Genomic DNA, 16,893 nt, shown 5'->3' with positions numbered 1-16,893 from the left:
TGTCCGCTGAGCATCTTGTTAAGTGTTCATGCCCAACCGAATGCAAGTACCTGGAACATTTTGGTGAAACCCACGCCTAAGGGAAGCAACTCTGCACAGCGAATTGCGGCGCCTTAGACATGGATCACTTGACATACTTTTAATGAAAACGAACACGTACAAATATCTTCCTAGGGAAGATGACTAAATGTCTATGATCTTACGAGCAAGATTTTTCGAAAATACGACTTGTTTGAGTACTTTTCCTTGCTCTGCCTATTATAAATGTTTGAGTGTTTATGAAACTGGTACAGCTTAATGAGGACAAGAAATCACGATGGTCTTACCACCATCCTCCATTATCCAGTGTCATTAATCTCATAATAGATTGGAGATATATTATACTTGATTATCGAGGATTTTATACTATATATGAGAAGCAACCTTTGATATTCATAATGTGGACATGTGACTGGTACATATACAAATTATGCTTAATGAAAAATGATAATTAATGACGTTCGATATGCAAGTTCATTTCAGCCAATAACGAACCTCCTATATGATATGAATAATGTGTCCCCTGGGGATCCGGGTTAGAATAGCTCCCAAGCAACTAGGGTGCCAACCCTCCCACCCTATAGGCATCCGGCATCCCAATTGAATTGCCGTGGCACCCAGTTTGATAACTCTTGAGTCATATCAGTGTACACAGCTAGTACAAGTAAATTAGACTGGAATATTTACATACAATGCATTACCATGCGTGCTTAAAAGCTTTCAATCTCATTAAAATCAGACCTAAGCTTTGTTTAGCGGTAGCGAGAACTAAGGTCTAATTTTAATGAGATTGAAAAGCTTTGAGCTAAATATGTTATTGAGTTGCCATTCTTTGCAAGATAAAGAAAAGACGCAAAAAAAAATTCAACATTGAAATAGTGTCAACAGATTATGGCATCCAGGCGCACTGCACTGTGGCGTCCGGAATACCACTTAACAGGGTTCGCCATTCAGCGTACCAACATCTTCCCGAGGCAGGGGCGGTCGGGTAGCCAATGGTTAAAGCGTTCGCTCGTCACGCCTGAGACCCGGGTTCGATTCCCGACATGGGTACAATGTGTGAAGCCCATTTCTGGTGTCCCCCACCGTGATATTGCTGGAATATTGCTAAAAGCGGCGTTAAACCATACTCACTCACTCACACTCACTCTTCCCGAGGCAAGAGAGTTAACTGACTATAAAAGTCCAGTTTCCACTTTTACAGTCAGTTGACTCCCTTTGCCTCGGGAAGATGGTGAGGTGAGGTGAAATGGGGTTTAACGTCGCGTCCAAGACTATTGCACTTATGTACGTGTTTGTCTGCTTGTACTAGTCCGGACTGATGCCGATTTATAGTGCTAGCTCACTGAGATACCATGCTACAGTTTAACATGAATACCCAACTCAGACACAGTATACTGACTCCGAGCCGACAAGTCCTTGTTTTAGCCCCTTAATGCCGAACGCCAGACAGGGTAACAACAAGTCCCATCTTTTAACGTCTTTTGGTATGACGCGGTCGGGGATCGAACCCCGGACCTTCCGCTCTCTGGGCGGCGGCTCTACCACTAGACCACGGAGGCAGCCTCTCGGGAAGATGGCGTACCAAGGGCATCCTCAGCAACCTATGCTGGTCCTAAAAGGCGACTAAATGGATCTGGTGGTCAGACTCAGTGACATGTTTGTGGGGTGTCATTAACATATACAGTAAACTACGGTTATAACGAACTCAAAGGGACCACAAATTTTAGTTCGTAATAGCCGTAGTTCGTTATAAGCATATATACAGCATATACACAACAAATGTCCGGAACTAAAAACTAAGTTCGTTATATCGATCAGTTCGTTATAAACGTAGTTTACTGTACAAACGACGTGGATCGTTGCTCATAAAATCAATCATTGGATTGTCTGGTCCGGCCTCGATTATTTACAGGTCACCGCCATAAAGCATGGTTAAATCTCATTAAAATCAGACCTCAGTTCTCGCTACCGCTAAACAAAGCTTTGTTTAGCGGTAGCGAGAACTAAGATCTGATTTTAATGAGATTGTTTAGCGGTAGCGAGAACTAAGATCTGATTTTAATGAGATTGGCATGGTTATTGCTGAGTGCCGAATTAAACAACTGTTAACAACTAGCTAACTTCTGTTTCCGACTGAATAAGAGTATATGGACCCTCTTGTAACCGGAGAGCATCTTCCGTTCTCTCCCCTAATACAGTCAGCAGCGGGGGCAAAGTCTTGGACGCCTGGGCGGGCTGAGGGAGACGTAGGCACCGAGGGGCGTGGGTGTATGGTGAGGGGCAGGATCAGAGAAAGGTGTATCTGAGGAAAAAAGGAGTGTCCGTCATTTGGATACTATTCCCTGAACGACAATACGAAAGTAAATATTGGGATCGTCTTAAACACGAAGTTCAAGAGAAATCCGCCTACTCCAACACGTTGTAACTGGCTTTGGGGTTTCCAAGGGACCGTCAGCAGCTACCTACATAAGTACTGCCGTTCAGTGTCGCCATAGTAAGCCTGAGACATCAATCTGCAACTCACATGGCCGTGAGAGGTTCTCGAAATCCAGGAGCGATGGGTCCGAGGACCGCAGCGCCTAATCACTTATACATAGACTCGTGTCCGTCGCACAATCATACAAGAATTAAAGCAACATCTTCAGCCCACCTCTGTATACACCACTAACTTGACAGGACAGCTTCGTCACCGAATGGGCAACTGGAGCGACCAGGGTTCGACTGGATCTCATGACCTAGCTTAACAATGCGTATAAAAAGCTCTTTTTAAGGTGTTCGAGTCCGACTTGCCTGTTACGTACCCTGAGGTATTATTTTAATTCGTTAAAAACATTACAGACTATAATCACATGTTTTTTCGGTTATCGGAAAATTTACCGACCGGTGAGTCACCATTCTTTTGATTTCCTTTACCCATTATCTTAACTCCGAGACTTTCTGTCTCCAATGTTTCGAAATTCGGTACCTCTTTACCAAAATGCAAACACAGCCTTGAAGCTATCGGGGCGTTAGAGGCCATATTGAAACTCCAATTTATGAGAATTGTCTAAGGTTTTGGGGATGCATTTCCATTAGAATTGGTCTTCAGCAACTTGCTTGTCGTAAGAGGCGACTAACGGGATCGGGTGGTCATACTCGCTGACTTGGTGGATGCGTGTCAGCGTATCCCAATTGTGTAGATCGATGCTCATATTGTCAGTCACTGGATTGTCCGGTCCAGACCGTCGTAGTGGAGCTCGGATAATGCTGAGTGCGGCGTTAAACAAAAAATAAACCCACAGCTCGGAATAAAATCAAATCATTAGATGGCTTAATAGATACAATCATAATATATACTAACGAAGTAAAAGGGGATTGATTATCCCATATACAATATTCTGCCTAATTTCAAAGATTTCGTCCCCCATACCGTTTCTGAAGATCTTTGAACCATAGAACAATTCTTCAGAAACGGGGGAAAAACTTGAATACGTTTGTTGTGCCCTAAAACAATGGTCTGACTGGGAGGGATGAAAAAGTGAGGGCGACCAGGTATCATTTTGATTCCTTAGAAACATATCAGACTATAATCACGTGATTTTGACTTGATCGAAAAAGATAATACTTTCCTGACGGTGTAGGGAAAGTTACATGGTCATGAAATGAGACAAAATGACATTTCCATTTCTACATTTTTACATATTTATACATTAAGTATGTCATAAGATCCCATATTGTCACCGGAGTACGATGGAACGCAATCAGTAACGAGATCTGACAACCCCGTCATGATTCTAGTTGCCTCTGACAAGCGTGGGGTACTGGGGACCCATTCTGCCTTTCATTACTGGTCTGTACACAATTATCGAGGTATTCTAGCCAGACACCAATGATTTTAGAGCGTAGAAACTTGGGGAATCGCCGATTGTCTCATGAAAATTCCCTATGAGTCCATATGCCAGCGGTGAACTGAGTGAGTGAGTGGGTGAGTTGGGTTTAACTCCGCTTTTAACAGTATTCCAGTTACATCACGGCGTGTCAGCTTAATGTGGGAGGAAAGACCGAAGTGATGCAGGTCTCAGATGTTTACCACTTCGGTGAAACCCACGAGCACGGGTATGGTGCTGACAAACCTGGAAACATAATCGGGGCGAACCGGGATTCGAACCCACAATCATTGGTGTCTGGCGTGCCCAATGGACGCATCTCTGCACAGCGAATCGCGGCGCCTTATATAAGTCTTACAAGGGAGGACCGATTGATCTGCGCTAGAGGATTTTATAAACTAAATTGAGGGTATGGGAACAAATATATGGGGTTTAAAACCGGTCGTTATTGGTTCATGAATTTGACCTACTGACGACATCGATCAGACTATGCCGCACTACTCATCAATTCCGCTAGTACAACCAGTTTAATTCTTCACTTTGGTAGGACAAGCCTACTGGGCTTTCAGTATAGAGGTTTCGAAGTCTGATATATGTCATGTGTCGAATGAAATATAATGTTTCGACACATGGAATATCCTACTTATGATATACTTATCGTGTAGTTTTTTTCTTTACAAATGTAAAACTAACACGTAGGAATTTTTGCACTACCCCTTGTAATTGCGATTTTTCCAAATCTTAAAAAATATAAACAAACGTAATAAAATATATTTGAGGTCACTAAAGTTGCTTGATAACGGTGTTAGAATCTACACCGAAACGTCGCTCCCAATTGTAATAATGAAGTTGTTCATCCATATATCTTATCCTTACTTAGTCATTAAAGTTCTTTATCTACTATTTGGATATGATTATATAAAAAATCGACTTCAACAAAAATATATTCTTGAAAACAACGACCGCTTTTGTAAGCAATGGATACAAGCTGGTCAAGTAACAAAATTGGCGCTTTGCGAAACGCACACTTTCGATTGACGAATTAAATGAACAATTTACAAAGTAAGGATAAGAAATTTATGGATGAACAACTTCTTTATTACAATTAAGAGTAATAAAGAATTAATTGTAATAAAGAAGTTGTTCATCCATAAATTCGTATCCTTACTTAGTACTCCAACTTCTAAATGCCTATCAAAGAAGAACAATTTACAGTTTATAACGAAACATTTTCAAGAGAATAACAAACGACAAAAAGCAATATTAACTCCATAAATGACCAACTGTCATTATTGTGTCTTGTCAATGTGGAACTAACATACAATGGAAGTGAACGGTTTGTGTATGGGCCAGACACTTACAAGCTCTTTCCCAGTGCGCGAAACCTTCGTTACACTCTGAGTGACATTGCTGCGGTCAGCTAGGAAGCGGGCATGACAGGGAACCTTGAAATTTGCCCTCTAACCGCAAATGTAGCCATGTTAATATATTGGATCATGTCTTTGGGAATGCCATCATAGTGAATTTTGAAACGGTTTATGACTGACCAGATTTTCCAGATGAATTTATCTTTTTGTTTGTTTAATCATATTGGTTCGAGGTTGCAAACTAATCGGAAATCACCCAACTTCCCCTTACATTTTTATAGAATACTATACCAATATGATAGTTGAAATGAAATTGAAATTGACAAAGAAAATAATTCAGAGTATTCGGCGTCACGGCAATTATCACTTGTTTGTAAACATAACGGTCAGTTGGATGCGAGTTCAACACAGCATGGTTGTAGCCACTTATCGAAGTGTGGACCTTTGAATGGTGGCAGCGATAGTATTGAGAGCTCCGCGAACGGGCTATCGCTGTGAGGAGCTTGAGACACTTACGATAAAGGGAGACAATTTGCGGGGAGGTGACTCCTGTAGGACAGTAGTTCCGTCAAAGTGTTATGTTAACTGCATTTATCACTTTTCTCAACTTCGGTAAACCCTTTCGCACTGAAGTATGTAATATGAGAGAGCAACACGATAAATCGCAAAGAACAATGAAGCACGAAGCAGCGTTGTTTATTACCTACGAGGAAACATATCGGGGTTCATAAAAATCATATGTGACCTAGTGTAATCATGTCACGAGAAAACAGTGTATTGATTCCGTCATCCCGACGGCATTGTTGATGTCATTCGAATCTTATTGTGACGTAAGGTCGGAATGACGTCACACTAGAAACGACGTCATAGATGGCGATTGTTGACGTCATTTGTCAAATTGTTGTTCCGCTGCTGTTGCGACTTGGGGTGCGTTGCAATCCGCCAATCGCTTGCAAGCGATGCATTCGGGGTGGCGTGCTGGATCCGCCTATTGTGACGTCACAAAGTTAAGACGAGTAGTATTTCGTCACAATATCCTGTGGATTGTGACCTTAACCACTGTGATGTCATAACGTTACACCGGTGGCCTGTAAATAATGTCTTGGTGATTTTGAAAGAACGAACCTTTCAGTCGTTTTTTTTATGACAAGTATTGCGCGCTGGGACCTGTTCCGAAATTTCGACGGCGTTATAAAGAGATTTTGAAAACTAGCCGAGATCCGCGATAGCGTTCTACAGTCAAGACATGACTCCACATCGTCTTGACTGTACGACCCCATCGCGTCTCTCGGCTATATGAAGATATGACTTGACACATTCTTGGTTTCACAGAGTACAATATTTGATTATTCTAGATAAAAAAATAAGATTCTTTATCGTTATTGTCAATACTTCAGATTAAGAACATGATACACTGAGGGAGAAACCCCAAAACACAACATTCCCGAAAATGATTTTGGACATAATAAGATCTCCCTGGAGTAATATAATCTCGAAGCAGTGTTGTTACTGCGTGCACTTCACGTTGCGATCTGCTTGTCAAAGCGTGTCAGAGATGACTTTAGTCATCCACATTGACCAGAGGTAAATATTGGCTTTCACAATATTTTTATTATCTCGATGTTCTATGTCAGTAATTATTGGGGTAAACTCGCAAACGAAATATTTGTCGCATTCATCGTGACCTATATCGTATTTTCACAGAAAGTGACAGCTACTCTGAAACCCGTGTTATGGCATCGCATTTCTTCAGTAAACAAGAAGCGATCAACTGTACTCAAGGGGGGTAACCCGTGTAGGGATTAGTATAATTGCGTCATCAGTATTCGGTCGACTGGTGTCACGCCCGAGTTGTCCCATTCTTTATACAGTGAGTGATGGATAAGTGTTCGGGGCAGGTAGCCACTGTTGCATTCAGGACGTATTTTAGCAGGTAAGAAGAATCTTATCTTTGAAAATAAGATTAGAACTGGGACCTGATGGATCGTTGTTGTAACTTGTAGACCATAACAAACTTTATTTAAGTTTCTGAACAAATTGATTTAGAATATTATTGGATCACCATATCTAATTAAGTGATATTTATATATAAAAAACAGAGCAGTGAACTTCATATCCTGTTTTCTACACTAAATATATATGTTTCTTAATATTTACATAACTGTAAAAAACATGAAAGTAGTTTGTGTCATGTATGGGTTTTCTTTTAATATAATTTTGTGGAAAATAAAATAAAACAAGAACATATATTATTATCTGATAGTTTTGAATAAATGTCTTAAAAGTTGAAAATTTAATGCTATCCTATGCCTAAGGTGATATAAATGAGGTCCATATTATAATGTTGAAATAGGATTTCCAGCGTTGTCATGGTAAGATAATGATGGAGTGTTCTCTTACCCGACCGTGACCCAATGGACGTTGTTTTATCAGATCTTTAGATATTTTTAGATATTCCACTGGTCTCATATAAGGTAAACCCAACCTCAGCTAAGGCTGACATACATATAATAATGTACAAATGTGTGCAAATATCTCAAGGGGTAGAAACCAACTCATTTCAGTCATGAGTCCTTCTACTGTTGCTTCCAGTTGTTAGTAATCTATACAATTTCTACAGATACCTTAAGCATTATGAACTTTGGTTCACTTTATGGGACTAGTGCTGGATTCTGATGCTGATATACTTTAAATGAATTATTGTCAACTGAAATAAATAAGAGACTGATCGACAATCACACAGACATGATTTGGCTCAAGCAAAGTTTTATACTATATTTTCAATTGCAATGGTTTGTTAAAATAAAAAATATATTTGAGAGAAGATGCATCTTATTTTTACTTGTTTATCTGTAATTGCACATGTTACAGGATGTTGTTTATAAAATTGTTGGTTTAAAAAAATGTCACACTTTCATGCTTGACATGAACAGAACATTGTGGTTTTCTTTGCATACGACTAAATAGTGAACTTTATTTATGCTTCCCGTCATATACTCATTGTAAAACTCAGTAGTAGGAGATTCTGGGTTAGAATTGGTCCCCAGCATCCCACACTTGTCATAAGAGCCACCTGAAGAGAAATGGGTGCTCAGGCTTGGTACAATGTAGTTAGTTGCATGTTATCATACCTCGGTGACAGGGATCGGTGATCAAGCTTTCAGACTTTTAGAGGCTTTAATGCTTAGTTTACATTTTTGCACCGAATGCAATGTTGAAATACCTCAGAATTTAGGGAAAATAAGAACTTGTTAGAACAAATTAATAATTTGTTCCCAGTTTGCATGCCAAGGGAACTTAGTATAGAATCTTAGATAACTCTCTGCATCATTTAAGAACTGAAATGTTCAAGTTATGTCTGAGATGTTTTAAGAAACAAAACAAACATAGAAAAAAATGACTGTGCTTTTCTTATCATCAGTGGATAAAGAAATAAGATTGTCAGCAAATGGTCTGATGAAAAGGAATCTTTACATATTATAGACATGGAGTAATCATTTGGTCTCTTCCCTTTGGTAACGGTTCCCTAACCACAGAATACTACTTGTAAGTTTATGAACTAAATATTAAGAAATGACCTCAATATGTATTTGCATGTATTGGCATTCTAAAGGTAAAGACTTGTGTGTACACTTTAGTTCTACATATATACCTGTATAAACACAGACACATTGAAGTCATTTCTTATACAAAGTATGTCTAACACAGTAATTTCACAGAATGCTTGTTCAATCAATTAACATAAAAAACTGTAGACAGCAATACGAAATCAATAACGTTCATCATTACTATCCAACAAAAATTCCGCCCATTCTATTTATTTATCAGGAAACAGTAGTGCGTTAATGGGTGTGGCCTTTATTTTTTTTTTGGGGGGGAGGGGGGGGTGCAGTGTTATGGAAACATTGCTTGGTAAGTCAATCAATTGCCACCGAATCACTAGCAATATATTTATTGGCACATCAATCTTTAGTCTCTGCATATTTATCGTATTCGACGTAATAAGCGCCCCGCTCTAATATGCGCTAAAGGCGATATTTGCTAATATATTTGCTAATATATTGAAAATCTCAATTAGCACCCCTTCCAATTGATCAATGTACACAAGACTTATTTATTCGTGTATAATACATGTGTTATCTGCGTCTTTAATTATGGGAAATAAAATTCTGGAAATATATATCTGTCGTATATAAATATTTCAGGCTGTCTAATAAGAGCCCCCTATTTCTAATTTTGAGAGTGCCCTGCGCGCTTATTAGGTCAAATACTGTACTAGAAATAGACACCATGCTTCAGGAGCTTGTATTAAGACCCTGTTTTTTCCGTATCCCCATCTGTTAGTCTGTTGTATAATCCCTGTACTTCCAGGTCCATCAAGTATATATAGATATGTTTCCTCATTCTTTGTGTATTCCCTTGTTTATGCTCCACATAACTATATAAAAAATAATATTTCTAACCTGCATGAGCATAGCATCAGTGTGGTATTGTACTATCTGTAATGATTTAGAATTAAGACTTTTGATTTTTGATGTTTTAAGGTTCAAAATTAAGAATGAAAGTAATGGTGTCCTGAAACATTCAGAGGATCCTGAGACATGCTAGATTCAGATGACATCACACCAAACCTCAAGGACACCATGACCCCAAGTTATCTCTAACACTGGATGATTTATGTATGAATAATGATTGATCCGTTGGGGTGCTTACATTGTAAGGAATCAGTGATTGATTGTTGGTGTCAGTAACTCAGGCATGCAAATTGGTACTAGCCAGGTATCCAAAGGGTTAGTAGAATTTCACGCTTTTTATAGGCTTATGTGGTGTCACTGATCGGGCTAGTTCATTTGCATCCATGATACCTGATAATAGAGATAACTTTATATTGAATGTTTGACCAAATTGACATTATTTGAAAGTTCAATTAAGGATTGACTTTCAATCTCATTAAAATCAGATCTAAGTTCTCGCTGCCGATAAACAAAGATCTGAGGACATCTAATTACTGGTCACGTCAGAACGACCTTTTGCGAACTTTGACCGACCACTTAAATGACTAACAAAAAGTCGACAGCAGCCAATTAGAAAGCAGCTTTCTCGAGCTCTACGGCACTCGTTTCAACCTGGCGACTTACATTTCAGAATACGCTTGAAAAATATGTTGACACAGTTCACGATTAAAATTTTGAAAACTGAACACACGAACATTCCAGAAGGTGTAATATATGGTTGAGATTGTATGGCAGTGCTTCCCACGTACTGTGCAATGCCTCCTCCATTCAAATGTTTATCCCACTGAAGCAAGAGATAGACGATAATTTTGTCGGAATCAGTCGTACGGGCTGTAACTGTCGTTCAGAATTCCTCGTGTTAACGTTTTCGAGGTTGCATGATCAGAAAACACATTCCGACTGACACTTTCATGATCTGGTAAGCGATGCTTTAATTGGTCGAATGAAAGGTCGTTCTGACGTGACCCGTAATGGGATGTCCTCAGATCTTTGTTTAGCGATAGCTTGAACTAAGATCTGATTTTAATGAGATTGGATTGACTTAGTAATTCTTTTTTTATTGAGGTATGAATCGAAAAACCGATGTGCAAACTGTATGAATCTGTGTAGTGTAGCAGATTCTCACAAAAGTTTGTACATCAATTTTTATCATACCTCAATGAATTGGAAAGAATACACAGTTGATCCTTATAATTAAATTTGACAATGAAAACATCATCTACTGTTATCTACAGTTGTTTATTCAAAAATAATTACGTAAATCAAAGCAGACAAAAATGACGAGACTGATAATCACTTCTCTGCTGTTTGGTGGTTTGGCCGATAAATATGCATGAATGTTGCTAAAATGTCCACGATTTCCCTCGACTGAAGTATTGTGATTCCCCGACATTCTGTAGTGGTGAAAGTAGTACGCATTGGTGGGCGTGGCTTTATTTTTTATATTCATCGGGAAATGACTGCAATAACATGTGACCAATTCACCTAATCAGAATGCAGGAATTACAATGAATACAACTTAAATTTATTTAGACTCATTTAAACTCACAAAATTGGCATCTCATGTAACCTTTGGAATATCACATGTTACCACATAACTGTTTTGTAGCCTAGTGGTTAAAATGTTGTCCTGTCGAAGAGTTCAACCATGGTTGTGGCCGCCTGGTGGCAGCGATAGTATAGAGAGCTCCACGAAGGGGCTAACGCTGTGAGGTACTTGGACATTTACAATAAAGGGGCAGACAGTTTACGGGGAGGTAACTCTTATAAGACAATAGTTCCGTCAAAGAGTTATGTTCACTGCAGTGAAATATCAAGTGTTTTTCTGACTGCAATGAAAATATCCCTTTTTTTCAACTTCCGAAAACTCAGTCTTTCACTAACAGTATCACATCTATTTCCTCCTCATGGACGATGATAGGATGACAAACAACCATCAAGATCAATGCCAATAGAGAGGATATTTCCAAGTATTATCACCAAGCATGTGGCAAATGTCAGTTTGCACCAAAAACTACCAGCCAAAATGATCCTTATCATTGGCAGTATATTTGAGCATGTGAACTCTTGGCTGAGCTTAATAGACTGCAACGAGATGTGAAAGGTATGAAAATTGTAACGTTGTAGAAGTATTTCTGATGTCAGAACTCCTGACAACTATCTGACACATGCCAACTGCCTGACACCAGGCAGTTGTAAAGAAACTGGCTGAGAAGAAGCATACTTGTAATGGACATTGCCTCATATTAATATTTTAGCTTTTTCGTAAGAGTGAGTACATGTTTTACACATGTGTCAGCAGTATTCCGTGATAATCACTGACGACTGTTAATAATCAAGCCTAAGACAGGGACACAAGTAGCTAATAGCCTCAATAACAATCCATGCAGTCTGCATATTATGGCACATAATCTACCAGGGCCTACCTACAGTTTTAGCACAGAGAGTGAGACCATTAAAAGAAATTCGATACGGAGGTCACCCGTGAAGATATGGGTTAGAATAGGTCTTTGCAACCTATGCTTGTCGTTAGAGACGACTATCCTTGTCGTAACAGGCGACTAAAGGGATCGGGTGGTCAGGCTTGCTGACTTGGTTGATGCATGTCATCATATCCCAAATTGTGTTGATTGATGCTCATGATATCAATCACTGGATTGACTGGTCGAGATTTGATTATTTACAAACCGTCATCATGTAGCTGAGAATCGATGAGTGTGGCGTAAAACAACAAACAAACAAACAATATAGAGGTATAAACGTAAAAACGGTGTGCATACAGTATGCCATACTGTGTACTAGGGTACTGGGGACCTAACTGTGCGAGAATCCCCAAAGGATGGAAGAAGAACAAACACAAAGCAAAAGGATTTACCATGTAGAGTGACTTTTTGGATCTCCATTTTTTTAAAAACCTGTAATATAATATTTCTAATGAAATATTAAGCTTATTAATTGATGTAATGTCATACATTAGTTTCTAAGAAAACAGCATTCTATAGGACTGCTTTATTGGTATGTTTTTGTTGTTGTCACTTTTGAAAATTTCCTTTACCTATCAGCATGATCAGATAAACACACTATTACAAGACTTTGCATTAAGAATGTAATGAAAATAAATACATAATGTAAGATCTTTGGATTTTTAACTATCAACCGTCTCCAAAATTGACCATAGTTTAATTTGTATGTTCTTCTGTAAGGAAGGGCCAACGGGGATTTGATGACATTGAACATGAACTGTAAAGAGAGGTTTTTCATATTTAATTTCTTTATATTGATATGATTATCACAGTGCACAGGTCACAAATCAGGTGAAATTGAGCACATCAGTTGTGGAGAGTCCTTGGATGGGTGACCATGTTTCAGCATCTTGGCTAGTGAGAATATCTAGGGCTTTGGTCCTGAAACACACATGCAACACATGTGACACATGTAGTGTCTCCTTGGGCAAGAGACTTTGTTTGAAAATTGCCTCTGTTCTCCAAGCAGTGAATGGGTACCCGGTAGGATGAGATGGCAGTGTGGTTGTTACCCTTCTAGCGCCTAACAGGCAGCTTGGGTTATATGATCCACAGGGAGGTGAGAATGATTGTTCAGTGCACACTGATCCAGTGACCGGGGTAATATTAGCACTTGCCCCTGAGTGGTGTGGAAATATGCGCAATATAAATGGTCTATTATTATACTCCCGACCTAAAAGGGTGAGCGTATATAGTTATACCAAGGAATCTGTCTGTCTGTCTGCCCTTCCGTCTTTTCTGTCCTTTTGAGGACATTTGTGTGTGTGACCTATATCTTGAAAACTTCATAGATTCTTTTCAAACTCAAGGAACACTTTTTTATGCCTATAGGAGAGGTGCAATGTGAAGTTTCATTTCAATATTTGGATTTTCTAAAAATATACAGTCTTTTTCTTTTTTTACTTAGAATTCTTTACTGAAACATTTGTGTATTATTATTATCATTTTTATTGTTATTGTTATTGTTATTATTATTTTTATTGACAACAACAGAAGCCATAACAAGCCTTGCCGAAAATGTGGCCACCATACATTGTGCTTTTTTAGATGAAAAATGTAACATCTCCATGACCAATGCATTTATTTTCTGATAGTCTCCTGATGGATACCTAACAGTATGATAAATTACCCGGTATTGATATTCATATATTCTTCTCTATTATGCACACTTTTTAACAGAAAACACAGCTGAATAGAAGGTGATGTGTATTGCCAAGTTATGGGTAAAGCTGATTGTAGGTGTCTCAAGCTGGGCCTGAGACACAGAGATCCTTAACTTTATAGCCTGTGCAGTTTATTACTGTATTTGAATATGGAGTTTGTCCAATGTGCAAGAAAATGGGCTATCAGTGGGTGGGTATTGAGTAACGGTGTAGCAGGACAATATGACTGCTCTGTGTACCCTGCTGACATGTGGGTAGGGTAAATGTTTCTGTCAGACATAAAGGTCAGTACATTGATCCCTGTATTGTGTTCCATAGTCCCTCTCCACACCTTTCCCCCATTGACTAACTGCCAGTATCCTCGCCACTGTTAACATCGGAAGCTGTCACACGGCTCACAGGTCGGTCTACTGCAGTGTTTATTGTGGGAAGTGGGACAGAAACCTTTTGTTTTCCTGTTTACTCTTTTGGTGATTTTTGTTTTATCTTCTTTAGAAGTTTATTTTTAGAGTGAATGACTGCTTTCATGTTTAGTTTGATAGCTAATTGTGATGGCACATGTTATACAAACGTCTGAGTATTAATCATGTTGGTATAGTGTGTAAGATTTGCAGTCTAGATCTCTTATGGTTTGTGTTTTTTAAACATGGGGATTTTTGTGAGTATTAAGGTCTTTGGACATTAGAAGTTAAGAAGAATGTTTTTAGATTGAATACTTTGTGTGTATGTGAGGACAGTTGTTTAATATCAATTTTGATGGTACAAGTTAAACAACTGTCAGAGTATTGTGTCTTTGATAGGCATTTAGGAGTTGAGGACATGAGGACGTTTTATGGATAACAACTTCTTTATTGGTTGTTGAGACATTTCAGAGCTGTTTCTCATCCCTTCATCAGGTGATGTTACATAGGGCTGTGTGCTATTATTTAAAAACGTATGTCACAATTATTATGTTTGTTTGTTGTTTAACGCCACACTCACCATCTACACGACGGTGGTCTGTAAATAACTGAGTCTAGACCAGACACTCCAGTGATTAACATCATGAGCATCGATCCACGCATTTGGAATGCGATGACACGCATCAACCAAGACAGCGAGCTTGACCACCCAATCCCGTTAGTCGCCTCTTACGACAATCATAATCGCCTTTTATGACAAGGTTGCTGGAGACCTATTCTTTCCTGGATCTTCATGGGTCCAATTATTATGTAATTGATAAATTGACACATAATGTCTCCAGAATAAAATAGCAAATACAGTAAAGTATGTTTATAACGAACACTCTAATAACGAAATGACCGATATAACGAACTTATTTTTTAGTCCCGACCATTTGTTGTATAAATGCTGTATATATGCCTATAACGAACTACGGTTATTACGAACTAAAATTAGTGGTCCCTTTGAGTTCGTTATAACCGTAGTTTACTGTATATCTATAAATAGCAGATGTGCTGTCAGTACTGCATACAGAAGCTTGTCAGCACCAAGAGCGCTGTTTTACCTCACTTCTATTGTAAAAGTACCGGTAGCTGACATGTCAAATAGTTTTTATGGTTGCAGATCTCACTTTAGGTAAATATAAAACGTCAATGCCAAGGAATAAACCGGTTTAGATCATCCTCAAAAACAGATTCCATTAGGCGTAAAAGCCAAAAAAGGAGTGAAAATCATATGAATGGATCACTGAAAATCTGTGATGACACCAGGTGTTTGTGATAAGGGTAAGGATGTTCTGTATAATAAATAACATAATAAATGGAATAACTTCAATGAAACATATGAAATATTACATGTATAGGTGGCTGTGTAAGTATGGCTAAGTATCAATACTTGTCAAGAATTATTGCAGTCAATACATCAATACTACAATGTATTTTGACATGCCTAATGTCAACCACCATTTTTGGCATACAGTGTCTGTCTAAACCAAATTCTGGTACTGTAAGTTTAGTTTGGTTTTGACAGAGGTCCAGATTAGTGAGATTATATATAGCATGGGATTAGGAACAGGACATAGAGGTAAGGTTGAAGAAATTTTGTTTATCGTCCAGTTTTGCCAGAAATCTAAATTAGTCAAAGTCCATAGCATCTATGTCACAAGTCACAGACAAAACTCTGACTAGCTGAAGAAATATGTGATGCATTCAATGACTATGAGTTTTAGATCCTGTTTTGAAGGGTTTATCCAGTCTATCACGCAACATAATAAAAGATCCTGCTTGTGCATTCATCTGATTATGTTACCAATAATATCGTCTGTTAGCATCTACTATGTATATGAGTTATAGCAGTATCTCGATCGATATGCATCCCATGTGTCGCGTTCATTGATTTGGAAAAAGTGTGCTGCTTTTCTTTCGAAATGGGGTATACACTGGTATAAGGGATTTATTCTCCCGCCTAGAAATTAATTTCTCTCCCAGGCGGGATACATCATATTTAATCAGATCATGTGAACCAATCAGATCTCAACATTCTGACATGGACTGGTATGTCATGGGAGGTGTTTTTGAAAGATTGGTAAGATCACAAAATCTTTTGCTGACTACAATACCACAAGTGTTTAGACTTTAGACTCTTAAAGTTGTCATGAGTCAGACTAGAACAGATATAGGTAAAGAGCGTTTGTGCATGTATTCATTTATTTGTTTATATGAATGGGGATAGATAGATATGAGATACTGCTGCATTTTATGATATTTATTTTAATATTTGTCCTGTTTTTAAATACAATGTGCAGGGCATATATACCTTAATATAAATGATAGCTAAACTAGCCATTTGATAGCACTGTAACCACTATATTTAGTGAAACAGATTTTCAAATTATTAATCTTTTTAAACATATTTATTTAGATATTTTAAGTTTCTTATTGTATGGAACAGAGAAAGATATGTAGATACAAGACACA

General features: G+C 38.4%; 1 protein-coding gene across 2 annotated transcripts in view; it reads left to right on the top strand.

The window, feature by feature from the left end:
- Nucleotides 1–6,770: 6,770 nt before the first annotated feature.
- LOC124140935 overlaps nt 6,771–16,893 on the top strand; it is a 43,091-nt gene continuing 32,968 nt past the window's right edge. The window contains exon 1 of one of the 2 annotated variants that reach the window (XM_048403671.1): nt 6,771–6,859. The gene's annotated coding sequence lies outside the window, so the exon portion shown is untranslated. Of the gene's footprint in view, nt 6,860–7,100; nt 7,209–16,893 lie in introns of those variants that run through there. The other variant, XM_048403670.1, reaches the window with a different exon arrangement.

Source organism: Haliotis rufescens, unplaced genomic scaffold, assembly GCF_023055435.1.
Source record: "Haliotis rufescens isolate VD_foot unplaced genomic scaffold, xgHalRufe1.0.p SCAF_3, whole genome shotgun sequence".
Taxonomy (NCBI): Eukaryota; Metazoa; Mollusca; class Gastropoda; order Lepetellida; family Haliotidae; genus Haliotis; species Haliotis rufescens.
Note: the sequence above shows the minus strand (reverse complement) of the source record. Positions and strands in the feature narration are given on the sequence as shown.